The sequence below is a fragment of the Oncorhynchus gorbuscha genome, linkage group LG26 (genome assembly GCF_021184085.1).
Source record: "Oncorhynchus gorbuscha isolate QuinsamMale2020 ecotype Even-year linkage group LG26, OgorEven_v1.0, whole genome shotgun sequence".
Lineage (NCBI taxonomy): Eukaryota > Metazoa > Chordata > Actinopteri > Salmoniformes > Salmonidae > Oncorhynchus > Oncorhynchus gorbuscha.
Window position 1 is genome coordinate 10,613,228 of NC_060198.1, and position 9,785 is coordinate 10,623,012.

At 40.6% G+C, this 9,785-nt stretch overlaps 1 pseudogene; it reads right to left on the reverse strand.

Annotated features, from left to right (window-relative positions):
- Positions 1–2,466: 2,466 nt before the first annotated feature.
- On the reverse strand, positions 2,467–8,679 carry LOC124016389 (annotated as a pseudogene).
- Between the last annotated feature and the right edge of the window lie 1,106 nt (positions 8,680–9,785).

A 9,785-nucleotide genomic window follows, 5' to 3' on the forward strand; every position in this document is an offset into this window, starting at 1 on the left:
GCAAGTTCTCCCACTTAAAAAGATGAGAGAGGCCTGTAATTTTCATCATAGGTACACTTCAACTATGACAGACAAAATGAGAAAAAAAATTCAGAAAATCACATTGTAGGATTTTTAATGAATTTATTTGCAAATTATGGTGGAAAATAAGTATTTGGTCAATAACAAAAGTTTCTCAATACTTTGTTATATACCTTTTGTTGGCAATGAAAGAGGTCAAACGTTTTCTGTAAGTCTTCACAAGGTTTCCACACACTGTTGCTGGTATTTTGGCCCATTCCTCCATGCAGATCTCCTCTAGAGCAGTGATGTTTTGGGGCTGTTGCTGGGCAACATTTTTCTTTCAACTCCCTCCAAAGATTTTCTATGGGGTTGAGATCTGGAGACTGGCTAGGCCACTCCGGAACCTTGAAATGCTTCTTACGAGGCCACTCCTTCATTGCCCGGGCGGTGTGTTTGGGATCATTGTCATGTTGAAAGACCCAGCCACGTTTCATCTTCAATGCCCTTTCTGATGGAAGGAGGTTTTCACTCAAAATCTCACGATACATGGCCCCATTCATTCTTTCCTTTACACGGATCAGTCGTCCTGGTCCCGTTGCAGAAAAACAGCCCCAAAGCATGATGTTTCCACCCCCATGCTTCACAGTAGGTATGGTGTTCTTTGGCTGCAACTCAGCATTCTTTGTCCTCCAAACACGACGAGTTGAGTTTTTACCAAAAAGTTATATTTTGGTTTCATCTGACCATATGACATTCTCCCAATCTTCTTCTGGATCATCCAAATGCTCTCTAGTAAACTTCAGACGGGCCTGGACATGTACTGGCTTAAGCAGGGGAACACGTCTGGCACTGCAGGATTTGAGTCCCTGGTGGCGTAGTGTGTTACTGATGGTAGGCTTTGTTACTTTGGTCCCAGCTCTCTGCAGGTCATTCACTAGGTCCCCCTGTGTGGTTCTGGGATTTTTGCTCGCCGTTCTTGTGATCATTTTGACCCCACGGGGTGAGATCTTGCATGGAGCCCCAGATCGAGGGAGATTATCAGTGGTCTTGTATGTCTTCCATTTCCTAATAATTGCTCCCACAGTTGATTTCTTCAAACCAAGCTGCTTACCTATTGCAGATTCAGTCTTCCCAGCCTGGTGCAGGTCTACAATTTTGTTTCTGGTGTCCTTTGACAGCTCTTTGGTCTTGGCCATAGTGGAGTTTGGAGTGTGACTGTTTGAGGTTGTGGACAGGTGTCTTTTATACTAATAACAAGTTCAAACAGGTGCCATTAATACAGGTGTAAAGGCTGCAGGCATCCATTTATTTAATTAGGTTCTTTTTTTGGACCCAACATCTGGAAGTCATTTTATGTGGGTACACAAAGTTAGACGCTGTAAACTAACCTCTCCCTCGTCTTTCACCTTTTATTGTTTCAGTTGAACACTCCAGATGAAAATCGCCCCCCTGACCAGTGAAGACTACGTGGCCGTGCCCATCTGTCCCTGTGTCTTTCAGAGTGGGAGAATAAAAAAATGATCTGACCGTTTTTTATTTTAAATGTCTCTCCCTGATCTCCCACTTCATTATGCCTCACCTTTTATTTGATTTTATCCTATCCTCCCGGGGTTTCAGTTTTACCTTTCTTTTCCTTGTTCATCATGGCAGTTTCTATTTTTTGGTTAATTAAATAATTGAAATTAAAACTTTTTATACAATTATCACTGTTTATTTTATTTTTCCTTACCAATAGGAAATGCTGTAAATTTTCTGAAATGTCAAGAAATCCCAGTGATTCTCTGCTTATTTTATACTTTTTTACCATACTTACTAATTAGAGAAGTTGGAGATTGGCTTTTCACATTGCAGCATATCACTGAACATGACAGATCAATGTTGAATTCAAATGTCAGAAGACAAAACTAGATTAACGCTATAGAATATATCAGATTCAATTTTGCCTGTCACAAGTAGAGGGCACTATGATCATAGATTTCAGAATGTCAGGGCAGCTAGACATCCTTGAACACTTGACACCTTGTAGTCAATGCCCCGAGAAATTGAGGCTGCTCAGAGCAAAAGGGGGTGCAACTCAATATTATGAAAGTGGTCCTAATGTTTTGTTCACTCAGTGTATCTTTAGGTGTAATTGTCTATGTAAGGTTGGATTTCTTTATTGAGTGGAAGATCGTGTATTCATGTAAGTGATATTCTGCAAGAATCAATGGGTAGCCTATATTTCATTCATTTGAATTATTAAAAAAGAAAAATACTGTTCATTAATCACAGATTAAACTACATACACATTGGAAATCAGCAATGTAATCACTCTACCTTGACAATTAATAAATGTTACCAAACTAAGAAAAAGTGAGTGTGTATTCTGTAAAATTGTATTTCGAGAAGTCAGTCAATGAGTCATTCCAGGACATGACTGGGGTTGCTACCAGATTTCCACCATACTGATTTCAACAAAAGAAAGACTATAATCATACATTTTATTTTTAAGATTGTAGCTAGTCATGTTATTTCAATAAATACATAGTGACGGTGCAAGACAATCACAAATAGGTCAGAAACATTTCTCTCATTACGTTGGATTGGAAAATTATATGAACTAGAATGTTATAAATCTGTGCTTACAAACTAAAAGTTTGATGAGTTGACTCAAGTGCATTACTGCTAGGCCAAAAGAAAAATGTGCACCATAGGACAAGGATCATTAAAACACTGGATTAATGAATCATAATTAATTAACAATTAAAACATCAGTCTAAGTTTTGATGAGATAGTAGAGGATATGTCATTTACTTCACAATGGTCTTAATCGAAAACTGCTAGGCAATCACGGAGTTGACTTTAATAACCATTACGTCTGTAAAATTGAGCTCTGGTAAGAACATCCATGGAGTAGTCCCCCAGTGGTCATCTCATCCACTCTACTGTAACAGTGGACATTATCCAGCCCCACATTGTAGGCTGCTAACCCTCCTGAAAAAAACAAACACACAGGCTGTAATCTATTCATGTAATCTATGTAGTTGTATAATGCATAATACAGTTTGTATTAAACCTATGACTGATCATCTCTATCAAACTCTGGGCAGTTTCCTTTAAGGACCCAAAAATTGACAGCTGTGCCATATAGATTGCAAAATTGTTGGGAAGAGATTTGATGTACTGATTCCTTGGCACATGGTTTATGAACTGATACAGAACCACAACAGATTAAAAAACGTAGAATTTAAATTGAAATGATTATACAAAATTATCGCAAACAACAGAGTGTTATGTTAAATATGGGGGATACAATGATCCCACATCTCCAGATATTGCTGCGAAGAGACAATCATTTTACCCCCAAAATATGGGGGATTGGAAATGATACAGACAATTACATTGTAGCTTCCATCAATCTAAAAAAAAATATTGGCAAGAAGGGCGGGTCAATTGGTAGGCAATACCTCTCAGCTGCTGCTCTTTGGTCCATGAAGGGAATTTTCTCTGAACCGATCCAATTATACCAACGAGTATCCCAGTTGCTTGACTCAGATGTTCCTCACTGTCTCATCTCCCCAGTGGAACGTGCCAGTTTTTGTCAACCTATAAAAAAAAATATGCAATAGAAATCTATGGACACCACTTCTTATTGTATTGTGAAATAGGAAACAAGCTCTCGTCTGCCAACAGTATAACAAAAGGTACCTGCAAAACTGAGTACCTACCTGCATGAGTCCAAATGCATTTCCATTGTCCCCCCAACCATTGACCAGTCCTGCTCCTGTCCCAGCCCTGGTCTCTCGTGAGATGATCCCAGCTATGATGGATGGCTCCACTCCATGGTTATGCCCCACTCGCTTTATGATGGACTTATAGTTGTTCATGTTTGGCAGTTCTCTTGCCATTTCATGAGATCCTGTTTGTAAATGAACTTATTATATTTGAGTATTTGTCAGAACTTGTAAGAGTTGCCAGAGACCACTTACAGCTATAGCTGTATGAGGTACAAGTAGTACCAACCTTCATATCATAGGCTTTAAGCAAGACAATTCACGTGAGATTAAATTCAAAGTGCACAGACTACACAAGACAAACTGAAGTGTATATTAGTACAAGCCCTTTTGTAAGGTAGCAGTGATATTCCAAAAACACAAGATGTATTTTGAGTTCTGGTTGGGGTGAGTGGGGTAAGTTAAGCCATTTTTTACATTCAACATCACTCCGTCAAGGAAAATATAGTCATCTTTCTATTAAATATATCCACATATATTTCCGGATGTTGTGTATCCCAGGTATGGGGTAAATTGAGCTGAGGGACAGGGTAAAGTGTACCATATAAACATTTCTGTACTGAATGAAATATTACCACTGCCTTTTTAAAACTCTTATTTCCAGGACACAATTCAAAAACAATCACAGTAGTTTCTTGTTGTCTTTTAATCATTTTAAGCACCTTTTAACAAAGGACTAACACCTAACAAACACTATGTGCTTTTGTTTTTACACAGGCCAGGCCCCGTTGTTGCCTCATATCCCAGCGATAATGCCTTGCATCACACCTGGGAAGGAAACATTTCAATTTGTTCAACATACAACATGGCCATTGGTTCAACTTACCCCAAGGCAAACATTTTGACTATATTAGCCCACAAAACTACAAGGATGCACTTTCATGAAAGGTTTAGTTTAGAGACAAACATCATGAAACCTCTGACACAATAAAATAATTGGGGGGGGGGGGGGGGGGGCACAACTTGCTTACCACTTTTTCCATGTGGTTTCTTCCTTCACAGACTCCATGAAATTATTACCTTTTCCTAAATATTTGGTCAAATGAATAATTGTGTGTGTGGTTTTCTAGAAACAAGAGTGGCTCAAATGACCCCACTCTCTCCTACATATACATTCTCTCCTACTCCTACATACATATACATACAAATATAACACATAATATGACAAAGCAAATATAATATATGACAGGATATTTTAACTGGTGCAGCAGATTTTGTGAAATAGCTTTAACTATTAGTCAGACTTCAGAGTTGTATACTAAAAGGACACCCATGTGCGACAAACATGTCACAAGGAAGTGGATGGCGCACATTCTTTTTTACTTTTAAACTCGGACAAAACAGAGATGTTAGTTCTTGGTCCCAAGAAACAAAAGAGATCTTCTGTTGGATCTGACAATTAATATTGATAGTTGTACAGTCATCTCAAATAAAACTATGAAGGACCTCGACGGTATTCTGGACCCTGATCTCTTTTGACAAACATATCAAGAATATTTCAAGGACAGCTTTTTTTTCCCCCATCTTCGTAAAATTGAAAAAAAGAAAAAAGAAAAAGAAAAAAGAAAAGAAATCAGGAACTTTTTGTCCAAAAATTATGCAGAAAATGGTATCCATGCTTTTGCCACTTCTAGATTAGACTACTACAATAATCTAGAACCCCAAAAATGAATCATATTACTCCAGTTCTAGCCTCTCTACACTGGCTTCTTGTTAAGGCTAGGGCTGATTTCAAGATATTTACTGCTAACTAACAAGCATTCCATGAGCTTCTGGTCCGTGGGGCAACGCGCAATTGGCCTAGCGTCGTCCGGGTTAGGGAGGGCTTGGCTGGTAGGGATATCCTTGTCTCATCGCGCACCAGCGACTCCTGTGGCGGGCCGGGCGCAGTGCGTGCTAACCAAGGTTACCAGGTGCACGGTGTTTCCTCCGACACATTGGTGCGGCTGGCTTCCGGGTTGGATGTGCGCTGTGTTAAGAAGCAGTGCGGCTTGGTTTGGTGATGTATCGGAGGATGCATGACTTTCAACCTTTGTCTCTCCCGAGCCCGTACGGGAGTTGTAGCGATGAGACAAGATAGTAGCTACTAAAACAATTGGATACCCCGAAATTGGAGAGAAAAAGGGGTCATTTTTTTCTTTTTTTAAACACAAAAAAAAGCATTACATGAGCTTGCTCCTACCCAGATTTCCAATTTGGTCCTGCCGTACATACCTACATGTACGCTACGGTCACAAGACGCAGACCTCCTTACTGTCCCTAGAATTACTAAGCAAACAGCTGGAGACAGGGCTTTCTCCTATAGAGCTCCATTTTTATGGAATGGTCTGCCTATCCATGTGAGAGACACAGACTCGGTCTCAAACTTTAAGTCTTTATTGAAGACTCATCTCTTCAGTAGGTCCTACGATTGAGTGTAGTCTGGCCCAGGGGTGTGAAGGTGAACGGAAAGGCACCGGGGGCGACGAACTGCCTTTGCGGTCTCTGCCTTGCCAGTTCCCCTCTCTCTACTGGGATTCTCTGCCTCTAACCCTATGATGGGGGCTGAGTCACTGGCTTACTGCTGCTTTTCCATGCCGTCCCTAGGAGGGGTGCGTCACTAGAGTAGGTTGAGTCACTGATGTGATCTTCCTGTCCAGGTTGCGCCCCCCTCGGGTTCGTGCCGTGGCGGAGATCTTCTTGGGCTATTGTCGCCTTGTTGCAGGGAAGTAGGTTGCTGGTTGAAGATATCCCAAAGTGGGGTTTTATCCTGCCTGTTTGGCCCAGTCCGGGGGTTTCATCAGACAGGGCCACAGTGTCTCCCGACCCCTCCTGTCTCAGCCTCCAGTATTAGGGTCAGTCTGTTATATCTAGAGTATTTCTCCCGTTTCATCCGGTGTCCTTTGTGAATTTAAGTATGCTCCCTCTCTGAGGACCTGAGCCCTAGGATCATGCCTCAGGACTACCTGGCCTGATGACTCCTTGCTGTCCCCAGTCCACCTGATCATGCTGCTGCTCCAGTTCCAACGGTTCTGCTATGGAACCCTGACCTGTTCACTGGACGTGCTTCCTTGTCCTGGACCTGCTGTTTTGTACTCTCTCTCTACCGCACCTGCTATCTAACTCTGAATGATCGGCTATGAAAAGCCACTGACATCTACTCCTGAGGTGCTGACCTGTTGCACCCTCTACAACCACTGTGATTACTATCTGACCCTGCTGGCCATCTATGAACGTTTGAACATCTTGGCCACGTTCTGTATTAATCTCTACCCAGCACAGCCAGAAGAGGACTGGCCACACCTCAGAGCATGGTACTTCTCTAGGTTTCCTCCTAGGTTCTGGCCTTTCTAGGAAGTTTTTCCTTGCCACCGTGCTTCTACATTTGCATTGCTTGCTGTTCGGGGTTTTAGGCTGGGTTTCTGTACAGCACTTTGTGACATTGGCTGATGTAAAAAGGGCTTTATAAATACATTTGATTTTCATGCAAACATTCTAAAATCTGCAAAAATTCACATTTTCCCACCAGTTGTGTGTCTCCTTCCAATGGACTTGTTGCTGCAATATATAACTTTTTGGGTGGCCTGACCAAATTCACATAGAAATGTTAGTTATAGATCTGTCATTCTCATTGAAAGCAAGTCTAAGAAGCAGTCTGTTCCATGTGCACTATTTCTATGCTTCCCATTTAAAAGTTATGTTTTTGCCTCTTTTACTTTCGGTTTTGTGCACCATCATCAAACAGCTGAAAGTACAATATTTTTGGTTATGGGAAAATATATGTCACAGGGTTTAGATGGTACAATGGTTCTCTACACAATGACTGCTTGTTTTGTCACAAACTGAAATTAGGCGAACTATGAGAAGTTCTGCAACCAGGAAATGGCGGAGCAATTTATGCATATTGTGCCTTTAGTTCTCATGTACCTAATAAAAATCAAAACGTCAATGTTTCTATCGCATTTTCAAATCTACCGATAGTTGTCACAACTGTTGCGCTAAATAGCAAATGTGCCTGCCTACACTGTTTTTGGCTCGTGCGCTCTTGCCAACGTCTCACAGATACAATGCGGATAGACGGATAGACTGCAGGTATGCTACATGAGATTATTATGGAGAAGAGCAAGAATGCTTTTATTTGTCAAACGCAGTCAAGCATTGATCATCATGTCACTAGAATAAAACCATTGATATTTATTGTAAAGGAGCATCAAGCTCATCACTGTGGACTCAGTAGACTCCACAAGCCCAGCTACTGGTTCTTTTCATCATCATTGATTTCATTTGTAGCCAAATACAGTAAACGGCATGGTTTCCTGCGTCGTAGTGACTCCCTATGATGGTTATGATATCAGTATGTGCACATTAAGGCATTTCCGCCGCCAGTTCTTGCATTATTTATTTCACCAACACAAAAAGATCCCACCATGTCGAACAAACAAATGATCTGTCTGCGTTTGTAAACATTTTAATGGAGCTTCCTGTTTCCATCACAGCTGTTGTGATATTAAAAAAATATATACAGTACGACTTTACTCTCATAAAAACTGTGGATGGAAACGTGGTTAGTAGATGGAACCGAATCACACCATTTGCCTCTGTTTTCAAAAGATAAAAGCTTACCCATGTTGATGTTTTGATTCTTGAAACTGGAGATTCCTCAAAATGTATAAACTAAAACTCAAGTAGTAGTAGTAGGGCTGCTTGGCTGCATGCTGCATGCTGCTTGCTGCTTGCTGCTTGCTGCAAAATTGACAAATATGCCTCTGCCCATGCACAACTGACTTCCTTTAGGCAACACTGTTTTTATAACGGACATGGAAAGATTTGGGGCTGACGTACCAATTACAAGCAAATTGCACTGCATGGCCAAGCTCCTCCCCAGCAGTGGTGGAAAAAGTACTATATTGTCATACTTGAGTAAATGTAAAGATACCGAAATAGACAATTACTCAAGTAAAAGTGAAAGTCACCCAGTAAAGTATTACTTGAGTAAAAGTCTAAAAGTATTTGGTTTTGAATACACTTACGTATCAAAAGTAAATGTAATTGCTAAAATATACACCACTGTTCCCCGGTCACGAACCGATATGGCAACGTTCATAATTACGGCCATTAACAAAATCAAAAGCTAATTCACATGTTGCATGATTCATTTAGCAGCCTACTTAGACCTGACAATGTGAAAGTTAATCAAAATGAAATATGGTGGCTGTGTATAGCAGCGTTTCCCAAAGTTCTGGTCACCAGGGCTATAAAGCTGAAGCATCTGTTTAGAAAGTTCTCTCACCACCAAATATGGTAGTGGCCGGAAGTCCACTCGCGGGTTAATGGGAGAGAATGGAACTAGGTGAAACTGGGTCGACGTTCTGCTAATTATCTCAGCGTAAACATCTGATCTCAATACATTTTTCTGTTCCCAAAACTCCAATATGTTGTGAACACAGCACACAAATTTTTATAGACTTAATGCTTTGCCAAAGTTTGACAAAATGCCATTGTTCAGAAGGAGTGCAAGGTCGAACGGAGTTTGTGCACACATGCACTTCACAGAGGAGGCGTTCCCTAAAGGAAATATGCAAATGCAGGTTACAATGTGCCAACAGGATCTCGCTTGCTCTTGATTGACTTTGCCCACCTCCTTGCTTTTTCTGCACACTATGCTTCATTTGTACGCACTGCAAATGACATAGATGAACTATATTGGGTTAATTAGGAATATCTTTGCTTGGTGCTCTATCCAGTTGATAGAGGAAAATATAGTTTAGATGATCAATTATGTATACTTTAATGATTAGAACCATTCATGCTAATACTATTATGTTATGATTTGAAAAGTATGGGTTCTTAATTGTACTGTTACTGAAAATGTAAGCAGAAATTAATTGTGTCTGTGTCTCCTGGGAAAGTTTTAAAGCAGAGATAAGATAGTACTTCAAACAGATAAGAATGTTTTGGTTGGATTCCATTAGCAGAGAGAAGTATATCCTTTAGGCAGGTTGGAATGTAGTTTATGAGGGGAGTGAAACT